This window comes from Zeugodacus cucurbitae, chromosome 3, assembly GCF_028554725.1.
Source record: "Zeugodacus cucurbitae isolate PBARC_wt_2022May chromosome 3, idZeuCucr1.2, whole genome shotgun sequence".
In the NCBI taxonomy this organism is placed as follows: domain Eukaryota; kingdom Metazoa; phylum Arthropoda; class Insecta; order Diptera; family Tephritidae; genus Zeugodacus; species Zeugodacus cucurbitae.
Window position 1 is genome coordinate 6780712 of NC_071668.1, and position 13217 is coordinate 6793928.

Below are 13217 nucleotides of genomic sequence, written 5' to 3' on the forward strand. Positions count from 1 at the left end.
GGTATATAGGCAAATCGATGTGTGTTAAAAATTGGCAAGTAAATACTCGAATATAAAATAGAATTAATTAACAATAGCAAAATGGAGAAATGAAAGATGAACAACGTAAAAATTCTTGCCAACAGCATGTACACTGGGTTTGTCCAAGAGACACTTTTGTGTCAAGCCGTCAGCAGAAGATCCATTGCATATGCGAATGTAAGAAATTTAAAGAAAACTCATAAAAATCTACACAAATAATATATGCGCACAGACAAGCGTAGATAAATACATAAACATATACATATGTATGTGGAAGTAAATAATTTTTTGTCGTTACAAAAAGAAATATTTTTAATTTTTTTTTTAGATTTTTTTTGTATTTTTTTAATGTTTTTTTTTTAATTTCTTTCAAATTTTTTCATTTTTTTTTTTTCAAACCACACACATTTTCCAAACACTCAGTTGTATGTGACATTTTCTGGGCGCGTCCGGTGCCAGCCGCCACATTGGCGTTCAACTTTTATTTTCTCTTTTTAGTTTGCTAGTTCTTAGCAGGTGATTTATCGATCGCAAGCGGCTGCGTGCCGCTGCCCGCGTTGCGCATAAATATGCCATATCGGTGGGCTACTCACAGATACACGGACATAAACATATGTGTATATATATACATATATATATATGTATATACATATACAGTGGAACTTCTCTAACTCGAATCACCATCCCTGCCAGCCAGGCCTAACCACTTTCCCCTCATGTTTCTTCAATTACTAACACCAACGCACACGTTTGGGTTGTTTTGTTTTTGTATTCGTACGTGTGAGGGGAATAGTGGTTAAAAAACTCACAAGCAGCTATGCTGGCCTATGGCAAACTCACCACTTTTTTACCACGTTTGTGGGTTTAAAAAACTTCGGTTAAACCAGCTTTTTCACCACCTTTGGCTGGCAGGGATAATCCGCAAAAAAATTCGAGTCAGAGAGACTTCGTGTTATAGAAATGTTCATTAAAACATAAAATTTTTCAAAAAGCTGGAAAATATAGATTTATACACAGTTTTAGTTATTTACTTCGCAACAAATTGTATTTCAATACATTAAAACATATATTTTCTAATCTTGTATGTTGCAGTTTGCTATTCTTTGGCTCTTGACCCAAGCCTTTCTTACGTGATTTATGCAATCCATAAGTGTAATATTATATTTTTGTTCGCCTCCACACGATATAGATGTACTCTTTTAAAATTTGCCTCGATAGTAAAATTTTAAATTTTGTATTATGTCCTGGTCGAAAAATTCGATTCATAAAATGAAATTTGTATGAACTGAATGAATGAATTATGTATGACTTCTATTGCCACTTCAAGTGTTCGAGTTATGGAGATCTTCGACTTATAGAAGGTTCGAGTTATGAAAGTTTCACTGTATATAGTATACTAATATACGCTCGCAGTTCAACAGTCGTGACAGCGTTCGCATCGATCTATTGTCGATCTCGCCAAATGTTTACCTATAAGTATGCCGCCGAGACTTTAATGGCATATTGAATGCAAAGCGTCAGCACCACATAACGCGCGTCTAAATGCGATTTATGCAATTCGCAATGCGAATTTTTGGCTTTTGCAATGGCACAAGCTGCTTGTGAGTTTGTCCATAATTAAAAATGTTTTTGTTTGCATATGTATATACTTATATATATTTTTATATATGTGCATACATATCTATAAACTATAAAGTGTTTATTTATTTTAAAAGATTTAATAATAAATATTAATATATTTATTGCTATTAAAATATTCGTGCATAGTTTGCAAGCATTTATGTGAAAACTTGAGATTATTTATGAAACTTTTGTGTATATATGCATGTACATATATATGAACTGCTAACACAGTGGAACTTCTCTAACTCGAATCACCATAATCCACAAAATAAATTCGAGTTAGAGAGACTTCGAGTTATAGAAATGTTCATTAAAACATACATTTTTCAAAAAGCTGTAAAATATAGAATTACCCAAAGTTTTAGTTATTTACTTCGCAACAAGTTGTATTTAAATACATTAGAACATGTATTTTGTAATTTTGTTTGATCCAGTTTGCTATTGTTTGACTCTTTACGTCTATATCTCATGCCTTTGTTACACGATTTAGGAAATCTATAAGTATAAAATCATATTTTTTATCTGCCCCCATACGATATAGAAAGACTCTTTTAAAATGGTTCCCTGATAGTAAAATTTTAAATTTTGTATAATGTCCTGACCAAAAAGTTCGATTGCCTATTGCCATTATTTCTAAAATCTATTAGGTCTGTTCGTAAGTCTCATGAAATTGGTTTGCTTACACACTCACCAATTTAACCGTCAATATATACGCGGAAAACTTCTCAGCAAAATAGAATTCCACATTTCCAGTAAATTTAGTCTCGAAGTTCTTCATTACTCAAAAACTTGAATTGGCAATAGAAGTCAAATTTCATACGAATTTCCTTGCATAAATCGTACTTTTCGACCAGGGCCTGTTGCAAAAGTTTAAAATTTTACTATCGAGGTAGAATTTTAAAAGCGTATCTCAATAACGTATGGCGGAGAAAAAAAATATGAGCCAAACAATAGCAAACTGCAACAAACAAAATTACAAAATACCAATTTTAACGTTTATGCGAAGTAAATAACTAAAACTGTCTATAAATCTATATTTTATAGCTAATAACAATAACAAATAAGCATGGCTTATATATAGTTCGGGATTGAAAGTATCGACTACTTGATTAATTACATCTGAAAATATATCCACTTTATATCGGTTTTACTTTAAATCGATTTGTATATATGATCTCAATTAATATACTTATACTGATACCGGTTACATGTATATATGTTTGTTTTAAGTTTTTCAACCAGCCAAAGAAAGAAAGAAACTAAGCAACACCAAAAGCTACGTCAGGATCGGGAAGGACCTCTCCGAACCGTTCGATACCAAACGAGGTTTCAGACAGGGTGACTCACTATCGTACGAATTCTTCAATCTATTGCTGGAAAAAATAATACGAGCTGCAGAGCTAAATAGAGAAGGTACAATCTTCTATAAGAGTGTACAGGTGCTGGCGAAGGAATAACCGTGCTGTTTGTTCTGCTTTTTCCAAACTGGATAAGGAAGCGAAGCGTATGGGTGAGACGACTCTTGGGGTTTTCGAGAGAAAGGTTTTGTGCAAGATTTATGGTACTCTAAACATTGGCAACGGCGAATACCGCAGACAATGGAACGATGGATGGATGAGCTGTACGATTTACACGACGACATTGACTTAGTTCAGCGAATAAAAAGACAGCGGCTACGCTGGCTAGGTCATGTTGTACGATTGAATGAAAACACTCCAGCTCTAAAGTGTTCGATGCAGTACCCGCTGGAGGAAGCGGCGGAAGAGGACGACCTCCACTCCGATGGAAGGATCAAGTGGAAAGTGACCTCGCTTATCTTGGTGTTTCCAGTTGACGCCAAAAATCAAAAAGGAGAAACGAGTGACGCGCTCTGGTGGATTCGGCTATAATCGCTTAAAGCTATTCCTACGCCAAATATATACATATATATATACCCTGGAGTGACGGATGGAAAATGGTCAAACTTAGTGAACAACTATTGACAATTACAACTGATTCGTTCACTCTACAATGTATGAAATACTAACCAATGAAGATATCGGAATAAAAATACTCGGTTATTATTTTATTATTATAAGGTATACATTAAATTAGTAAATCTTTCAATGCAGATAAAAAATTCTTACGCATAAAGACGAAAACGTTATAGCCGATAAATTTTAAAATGATTGATAGATATTATTGTAGATCTGTGTTAAGCGTAAATCATCATAATTTGTAAAACTTTGATTTTTTTTAATCGTATATTGGAGAAAGTAACAAATGACCAAATTTCATAGTTGGCTTTATCTTGGCTTTGGTGACGATATTGATTACCTTCTTCACAGCTAGTCTTGTACTTTTGCAAAGTTTGATGTTGATTTATGTTACGCAGCATGATGACAACTTACACTACTTTTAATTGCATGTGAGTGGGGATAGTCCAGCAATTTAAAATAGTCTGTGGGATAATTGAATACGTCATCCTGGTTTGTAGCTGTATCAACTCTCCTTTAACGAAATTCTAAATTGTCGCAATTTTCAAAGAGATCCTTGTTTTTTTTACCTCCAATATACTTAGGCCATTCAATCAGCCATTTATGTTTATTACATTATAGTTTCATGTCAGGAAAAATACGTCGAATAAGCTCCTCTTTAGAGGCCATGAAGTGACAGAAACCCGTTAAAAATGTTATTAATCCATCGAGGTGTCAACTGCGTCGCTACCATTTTCAACCATTTCTACAATCGCAGTATGAGATTGTTGGAAAAACACTTGGATGTTATTTGTTAATTGGCGATTCTGATTTTCGTTATTCTATTGAACTTTATTTTTAAAATTGTGAGTAATAAAATTACATCAATAAATTCCGAGAGTATAAAATGTTCGGTTGCCTTTCCCTACTTGTTACAAATTGATTTGGGCTATCGACACAGCCTTATACAATTGAACAATGATAAAAATATTTTAACAAAGCAACAATGACAATTTTCAAAATATTATTATTTTTATACTCTCGCAACAAATGTTGCTAAAGAGAGTATTATAGTTTTGTTCACATAACGGCTGTTTGTAACACCCAAAACTAAACGAGTTAGATATAGGGTAGGGTAAGTGATCAGGGTGAAGAGTGGAGTTCAAATCCGAATGTCTGTCTGTCCGTCCGTCCGTGCAAGCTGTAACTTGAGTAAAAATTAAGATATCTTGATGAAGCTTGGCACACTTATTTCTTGGCACCATAGGAAGGTTGCTTTCGAAAATGAGCAAAATCGGACCACTGCCACGCCCACAAAATGGCGAAAACCAAAAACACTTAAAGTGCCATAACTAAGCCATAAATAAAGATATGGAAATAAAATTTGGTATGAAGGATTGCACTATGAAGGGGCATATTTGGATGTAATTTTTTTGGGAAGTGGGCGTGGCCCCGCCCCCTACTAAGTTTTTTGTACATATCTCGCAAACCAATAGAGCTATATAAACCAAACTTTCTGCAGTGGTTTTTTTAGCCACTTCTTAATACATTCCAAAAATGAAAGAAATCGGATAATAACCACGCCAACCTCTCATACAAAGGTTATGTTAAAAATTACTAAAAGTGGGTTAACTCACTCCAGAAACACTAAATTTCACATAAGAAATGGCAGATAGAAGCTGTACTCAGATTTTTTTACAAAATGGAAAATGGGTGTGGCGTCGCCCACTTATGGGTCAAAAACCATATCTCAGGAACTACTCGACCGATTTCAATGAAACTTGGTTCGTAATAGTTTCCTTACATCCCAATGATATCTTGTGAAAATAGGCCAAATCGCTTCACAACCACGCCTACTTCCTATATACCAGAACTTTGAAGACGATCTGAATCGTTTACATTACAATGTTTAAAATAAGCACTAGTGAAGATATCGGTGCAGCACTTTGCACAAATACTATGTTTATAGTGTGGCAGCCCCATTCTAAAAATCGCCGAAATCGGACCATAGGTTTTTAATGCCCCATATATCGAACACGAGGACCTCGGTGCTTCTAACCTAATATTATGGTTTCCAACTTTCAATGGACTTTATACAATATATATGATGAATATGTGGGTCAAATTGTGCATGTATGTATGTGATTGGCGTTGCAACCGTTTAGCCGGTTATAGCCGAATCGACGATAGTGCGCCACCTGTCTCTCTCCTTCGCAGTTCGGCGCCAGTTGGAGATCCCAAGTGTAACCAGGTCGCTCTCCACCTGGTCCCTCCAACGGAGTGGAGGCCTTCCCCTTCCTCGGCTTCCTCCGGCGGGTACTGGATCGAACACTTTCAGGGCTGGAGTGTTTTCGTCCATTCGGACAACATGACCTAGCCAGCGTAGCCGCTGTCTTTTTATTCGCTGAACTATGTCAATGTCGTCGTATAACTCGTACAGCTCATCGTTCCATCGTCTGCGGTATTCGCCGTTGCCAATGTTCTGAGGACCATAAATCTTGCGCAAAATTTTCCTCTCGAAAACTCCTAGTGTCGTCTCATCTGATGTTGACATCGTCCAAGCTTCTGCACCGTAAAGCAGGACGGGAATGATAAGCGACTTGTAGAGCTTGATTTTGGTTCGTCGAGAGAGGACTTTACTGTTCAATTGCCTACTCAGTCCAAAGTAGCACCTGTTGGCAAGAGTTATTCTGCGCTGGATTTCGAGGCTGACATTGTTCGTGTTGTTGATGCTGGTTCCCAGGTATACGAAATTATCTACGACCTCGAAGTTATGACTGTCAACAGTGACGTGGGAGCCAAGACGCGAATGCGCCGACTGTTTGTTTGATGACAGGAGATATTTCGTCTTGTCCTCATTCACCTCCAGACCCATTCGCTTCGTCTCCTTATTCATGCGGGAAAAAGCAGAACAAACGGCGCGGTTGTTGCTTCCGATGATATCAATATCATCGGCGTACGCCAGGAGCTGTACACTCTTGTAGAAGATTGTACCTTCTCGGTTTAGCTCTGCAGCTCTTATAATTTTTTCCAGCATCAGGTTAAAGAAGTCGCACGATAGTGAGTCACCTTGTCTGAAACCTCGTTTGGTATCGAACGGCTCGGAGAGGTCCTTCCCAATCATGACGGAGCTTTTGGTGTTGCTCAACGTCAATTTACACAGCCGTATTAGTTTTGCGGGGATACCAAATTCAGACATCGCGGCGTAAAGGCAACTCCTTTTCGTGCTGTCGAAAGCAGCTTTAAAATCGACAAAAAGGTGGTGTGTGTCGATCCTCTTTTCTCGGGTCTTTTCCAAGATTTGGCGCATGGTGAATATCTGGTCAGTTGTCGATTTTCCAGGTCTAAAGCCACACTGATAAGGTCCAATCAGTTTGTTGACGGTGGGCTTTAGTCTTTCACACAATACGCTCGATAGAACCTTGTATGCGATATTTAGGAGGCTGATCCCACGGTAATTGGCGCAGATTGTGGGATCTCCCTTTTTATGGATTGGGCAGAGCACACTGAGATTCCAATCGTCAGGCATGCTTTCTTCCGACCATATTCTGCAAAGAAGCTGATGCATGCACCTTATCAGTTCTTCGCCGCCGTATTTGAATAGTTCTGCCGGTAATCTATCGGCCCCCGCTGCTTTGTTGTTCTTCAAGCGGGTAATTGCTATTCGAATTTCTTCATGGTCGGGTAATGGAACATCTGTTCCATCGTCATCGATTGGGGGATCGGGTTCGCCATCTCCTGGTGTTGTACTCTCACTGCCATTCAGCAGGTCGGAGAAGTGTTCCCTCCATAATCCCAGTATGCCCTGGACATCGGTTACCAGATTACCACCTTGGTCTCTACATGAGGATGCTCCGGTCTTGAAACCTTCGTTAAGTCGCTTCATTTTTTCATAAAATTTTCGAGCATTCCCTCTGTCTGCCAGCTTCTCAAGCTCTTCGTACTCACGCATTTCGGCCTCTTTCTTTTTTTGTCTGCAAATGCGTCTCGCTTCCCTCTTCAGCTCTCGGTATCTATCCCATCCCGCACGTGTTGTGGTCGTTTGCAATGTTGCGAGGTAGGCAGTCTGTTTTCTCTCCGCTGCGAGACGGCACTCCTCATCGTACCAGCTTGTTTTTTGTCGTTGCCGAAAACCAATTGTTTCGGCTGCAGCGGTACGCAGTGAGTTTGAGATGCCGTTCCACAGTTCCCTTATACCGAGATGCTGATGAGTGCTCTCAGAGAGCAGGAGTGCAAGTCGAGTAGAGTATTTCGTGGCTGTCTGTTGCGATTGCAGCTTTTCGACGTCGAACCTTCCTTGTGTTTGTTGACGGGCATTCTTTGCTGCACAGAGGCGGGTGCGTATCTTCGCTGCGACCAGATAATGGTCCGAGTTTATAGCTTGATGTATTTTCTTATGCTGGAATCTGGTACTACAGACGACCATATTTCGGGCCCCAGCGAAGTCGATCAGTCTCAGGCCGTTTGGCGATGTTTCGTCATGGAGGCTGAATTTTCCGACTGTTGTGCCAAAGACACCTTCTTTACCCACCCTGGCGTTAAAATCACCAAGCACAACTTTTACATCGTGGCGGGGGCAGCGCTCATAGGTGCGTTCTAGGCGCTCATAGAAAGCATCTTTGGTCACATCGTCCTTCTCTTCCGTTGGGGCGTGGGCGCAAATCAGCGATATGTTGAAGAACCTCGCTTTGATGCGGATTGTGGCTAGACGTTCATCCACCGGGGTGAATGCCAGGACTCTGCGACGGAGTCTCTCTCCCACCACAAATCCAACACCAAATTTGCGCTCTTTTATATGGCCGCTGTAGTAGATGTCACAAGGACCCACCTTCTTCCGTCCTTGTCCCGTCCATCGCACTTCTTGGATGGCGGTGATGTCAGCCTTAAGTCGTATGAGGACATCAACCAGCTGGGCAGAGGCACCTTCCCAATTAAGGGTCCGGACATTCCAGGTGCATGCCCTTATGTCATTATCCTTAAAACGTTTGCAGGGGTCGTCATCAAAAGGGGGGTGTCTCATCCGAGGCTTTCGTAGATTTTTCATTGGGGGGTGTTTTTATGTGGTGGGTCCCAAACCCTACGCACAACCGCATAAGCGGGCTTCGCCTTCTCACTTTAGCTCGCCTTCAAACGGATGTCTGTTGGCTACCCAGAGGATACTTGGTCTAAAACCGGAAGTCGTGAGCTGCTTGAACCATGTGGAGAAGAATCGTTTCTGGCCACTCCCAAGTGAGTGACAATCAAAAACTTTCCTCACTTGCGTGAACTTCTACACATGATCCCATCCTCCTCAAATTGTGCATTATATAATATAAATAAAGTTAAATAAATAAATTGCGAGAGTATAAAATGTTCGGTTACACCCGAACTTAGCCCTTCCTTACTTGTTTTATAATACATTTTTTTATTTGATAATATAAGGTTAATAATAAGGTTATAAGTAAATTACATAAAATAGGAAATACAGTACTTTTCGTTTAATTGACCCTATGGTTAATTGGTTTCCCCGTTTAATTAAACGGTTTTAGCGAAAGCACATGTAACATTTTCTCGGATAATTGGACTCGGTTAATTGATTTTCTCGCTTAGTTGGTTCAAAATACATGTCATCAAAAATCATTTTCCTTTTAAATTTCCCCGGTTAATTTCACCAAATAATATTGTTGAACAAAAACTAATCTTCTACTCAACACTGTATAATTTTTAAATAATTAATTTGAATAACAGATATATATATGTACATACGTATATAAATAGATTGATAGATACCTATGTATGTAAGTACATAAATTTGTTCTTGCATTTTTTCCTATAATGGTCAAAAATAGGCAAATATTTGAAAAACTTTATGTGCACATTAAGTGCAGTCTCCTTTAAGGGGTTAGGTGGGTTTAAGAGGTTGAAAACATGAGTATACTATATTTACATTTCTTTTAATGTATTGGTCTACTTTCTTCGACAATATACAATCATATGTATATTTCAATCAGAATATTAAACATATTTTAACAATATTTTGTGAAAATTATATTTACAAATTCCGAAAGCTTAGCCGTTGATAGCCCATCTTCCATGAAGTGTCCAAAAAAAGGTTCTTGCCGTGGGCATCATAACTCATTATTGGTTCATCGAAATCAACAAACCAAAAATATTTGTTGTTAATGAACGAAGGAAAAAAGAAAGGTTAAAAAACTGAATTCTTGATAGATTTTGAACAAAAAAACTAACTTTTCTGGTCAAATTTTCGTCATATATTGACTCGAAAAATAATTGTAATAAAGATGTGTGGAAATTTTTCAACAGAATCGCTTCATAACTTTTCAAGGAATCGTGTCCACTAACTTCAAAATTCGAGTTTTGAGATAAATCCGTTTAAGTTTACATTCTTGAAATTTTAATCATATCGATTTCATACTTTTGGATAATATTTTAATATTGTACTATTTAATAAGACAAAAAACTTTCAAATTTTGACTCCCACGTAATCGCTTAATTCACCAAATGGTCCAAGTAAGCGTGATTCCTGTAATTGAGCAAACTGTTCATTTAAAAGGTATTCTTTTAATTGAAAAAGCGAGTATCTCTTAATTGATTCCCCGGTTATTTTTTTTTATTTATATATATATAACGATTATATTTTTATAGATATAACAGTTTCAATTCAACTAAAACAACGAGAATTAATTAACCAAAGTCGCGGAAATCATTTTATTACAGTTAAGATAATTCTACTTAAAATCCTGATCATTTTGATATATCTATCCATATAACTCATGGATTTGGCGTAAAGTCCAACTACATTTCCAAGATACCATTGATCTAAATTACAATATGTTCGATATGTTGACGAAATTAAATAAAATTTGTTCCTTAACAATAATGCATTACCTGTAATAAAATGATTTCCGCGCCTTTGGTTGATTACATCTTGTTGCTATAGTTGAATTTAAATCGTTTAGATCTATAAAAATAAACATGATATTTCGATTATCACTGCACTTATATGTATGATGGAAATATTGGTATTGTGATAGTACTTACCGCTGTACCTAGCGCTGTATGTACTCTTTTGATAGTACTTACTCCAAGTGCTGTGAACCATTTGGTCAAGCGATAATTTGATCTGGATATCCTAATACAACTTAGCTCAAACTTAAACATTGATATTATAGGAAGGTTGGTATTCTTGATGGCTTAAATCGAACGTCTGTAACAGAGAGCTGCAACGGATATATCATTTTCGTGCACACTCGAATGTCCACTCTGATTTTGTTTGATTAAACTTTTCGGTATGAATACACGTATTGATCGCTTGGAGACATGTTCAAAACGAACGAGCCTTTCGCGACACTCGAAACACAAGCATATACATATGCTTGTTTTAACAGAGTGCCGAGTTGACACTCGTTTGTGAACGAGCTGGCACTCTAACCCGATCGTATTGAATGTGATCGAGTTACACACGAGTGTGCACAAAATTTGACAATATGTACATACATATGTGTGTAATATGCAGTCATGCTATTATTGCGTAGTGATTGTCAACGGTTAGTGGTTTGGTTTGTTTACTTTTTATAATTAATAATGACAACAATAGAAAATTCGGTTTGTGAGAACATTTCTATACTGATTAAAAATTATAAAACTTAACACGATCTCATATGTTTTTTAACTAATAATAGAATGTATTTCTATTATTTATTATTTTTCTCCTGAAATTTATGTTTTAAAAAAATCAAAATATTTAAGAAATATTTAAGTACAATGAAATGTTTGTTTTTTATTTATAATGTGTTAATTAATAAATGAAATAAGTTTTGATTGAATTCTATTCTTTAATTGAATTATTCTTATTTAATATGTAGATAATATGTACGTCTAATTCAACAAACGAAGCTAAGACAGAACGCGACATCCCGACGCCAACAAACATACATACATATGTGTGTACGTATGTTTATCTATTATTTTTTGGTCTTCGAGTGCCACTCGAGTGTTTCGATCACAATCAACACGTGCACGACACACCCGAAAATATAATATACATAAAATCCGAGTTTGCTGCTTGCACTCGAAGATAGGACCGTCTTGATTGTTCGTTTGCGTTATTTTCGCTTCGGGTTCTAAACTCGATCGAACACGTGTTTGAAGAGTGTTACGACACACTCGTACCGAATTTAAGCTAGTGTGATTGAACACACTCGAACATACCCGAAGCTGCTCTCTGGTCTGTAACGACTAAAAATAGTAGTTAAACAAATATAATAGATATAACAAAGCTACAATTTAAGTTATAAAATTCGGAACACATGATCTAGGGCATATGTGAATAATTGTCTGATATCCCTAAATAATTTCACTTTATCAAAAAGTTAACCAGAATAGAATTTAACATATGTACATATACCTTAACCATAGCTAAGCCTGGCCCGGCCACTTATATACTAATGATATAAATTATAAAGACTAAAATTAAAATTATATATGTATGTAAATACTTAAGCCTAAACATGTTTGTATTACCTTCAATCAAATATATTTACTTCTGCTATTACTACATCATCTATTTCCTAATATTTTAAATATAGAAATGGATTCTAATGGTATGTCGTCAATTTCGCATGGGGTATCAAGCGGGGGGAGAAACGGTCAGCGTAAGTTTTCTTTTAAAAATATGCAATAACTATAATAATTTTATTTCAATTAATTAAAGGCACCAAGCGAAGGTCCACCAGCTGCCCGCCATCGAGTGAGCTGCCCCCCGCAAGAGAGCACGTCTCTTCCCCAAAGTGTGCCGTTGCCTCAGAATAGCCACCCAGCCATCATGGAAAAGCTCGACGCTATCCAGAATGCGGTCGCCAACGTTGCGTCGCAAATGACCGCAGTAGTCAACAGACTGGATAGCGTTGAGCGTCAGCTGTCCCTCGCAAACCAATTTCAAAATTCAATTGAGGTAATAAGGTCATGGAACATTAATTTCCAGAGCATTTGTCTAATATAGTGTATTTTTCACAGAGGACGCAAGGTACTTCCAGATCCAACGACTCGTTTCCAGCAGCTTTTCAGCGGTCTGTCACTGTTTCCATCGTTGACATGGAAATCGAAGAGTTAAGACCTTTGATTCCCATGTCAACGATGGAGCAGGTACAGGCTGTTGAAGAGTTGTTGTAAAACGAGCGTTACAAATATGCAATGGTAACGAAATTCGAATAATTTTTTAATACGCTTATATAAAACATTTTTTCTTTATGTTTATATAGAAGCAAATCATCCGACAAAAGAAGCAACAGCGAGGGACAGTTGACGGTGTGCTGCGTGGCCTCTTTCACGATGAGGCAGTGGCACATTATAATTTGGATGGAAGAGCAGGATGGATGGCCCCTTGGCCTCCTCCTAGGTTAGTATTTTTTCACATAATACCAACTTACTTACTAAATAATATTTCTTTATTTATTTATTTTTATAGAGAAAACGAGTAAGGAGGTCCGCGACGACATACGGTCGTACTTTCGCTAACGAACGATTCGGTTAGCTTTAATAAATGTATAGTTTTTAAGGTATTTGTATTTCCTTGTAATTATTTGTACTTTTGTTTATTTGTAAAATGTTGTCCTTTGT

General features: G+C 37.3%; 1 protein-coding gene across 6 annotated transcripts in view; it reads left to right on the forward strand.

Moving 5' to 3' along the window:
- The window catches only part of LOC105217924 (inactive hydroxysteroid dehydrogenase-like protein 1), a 75777-nt gene extending 62560 nt beyond the window's left edge, over positions 1–13217 (forward strand). For 5 of the 6 annotated variants that reach the window (XR_008470380.1, XR_003752800.2, XR_008470378.1 and 2 more), the window contains 5 exons: positions 12188–12253; positions 12313–12552; positions 12615–12794; positions 12860–12996; positions 13066–13217. The gene's annotated coding sequence lies outside the window, so the exon portion shown is untranslated. The remainder of the gene's footprint in view (positions 1–12187; positions 12254–12312; positions 12553–12614; positions 12795–12859; positions 12997–13065) is intronic. The other variant, XR_008470379.1, reaches the window with a different exon arrangement.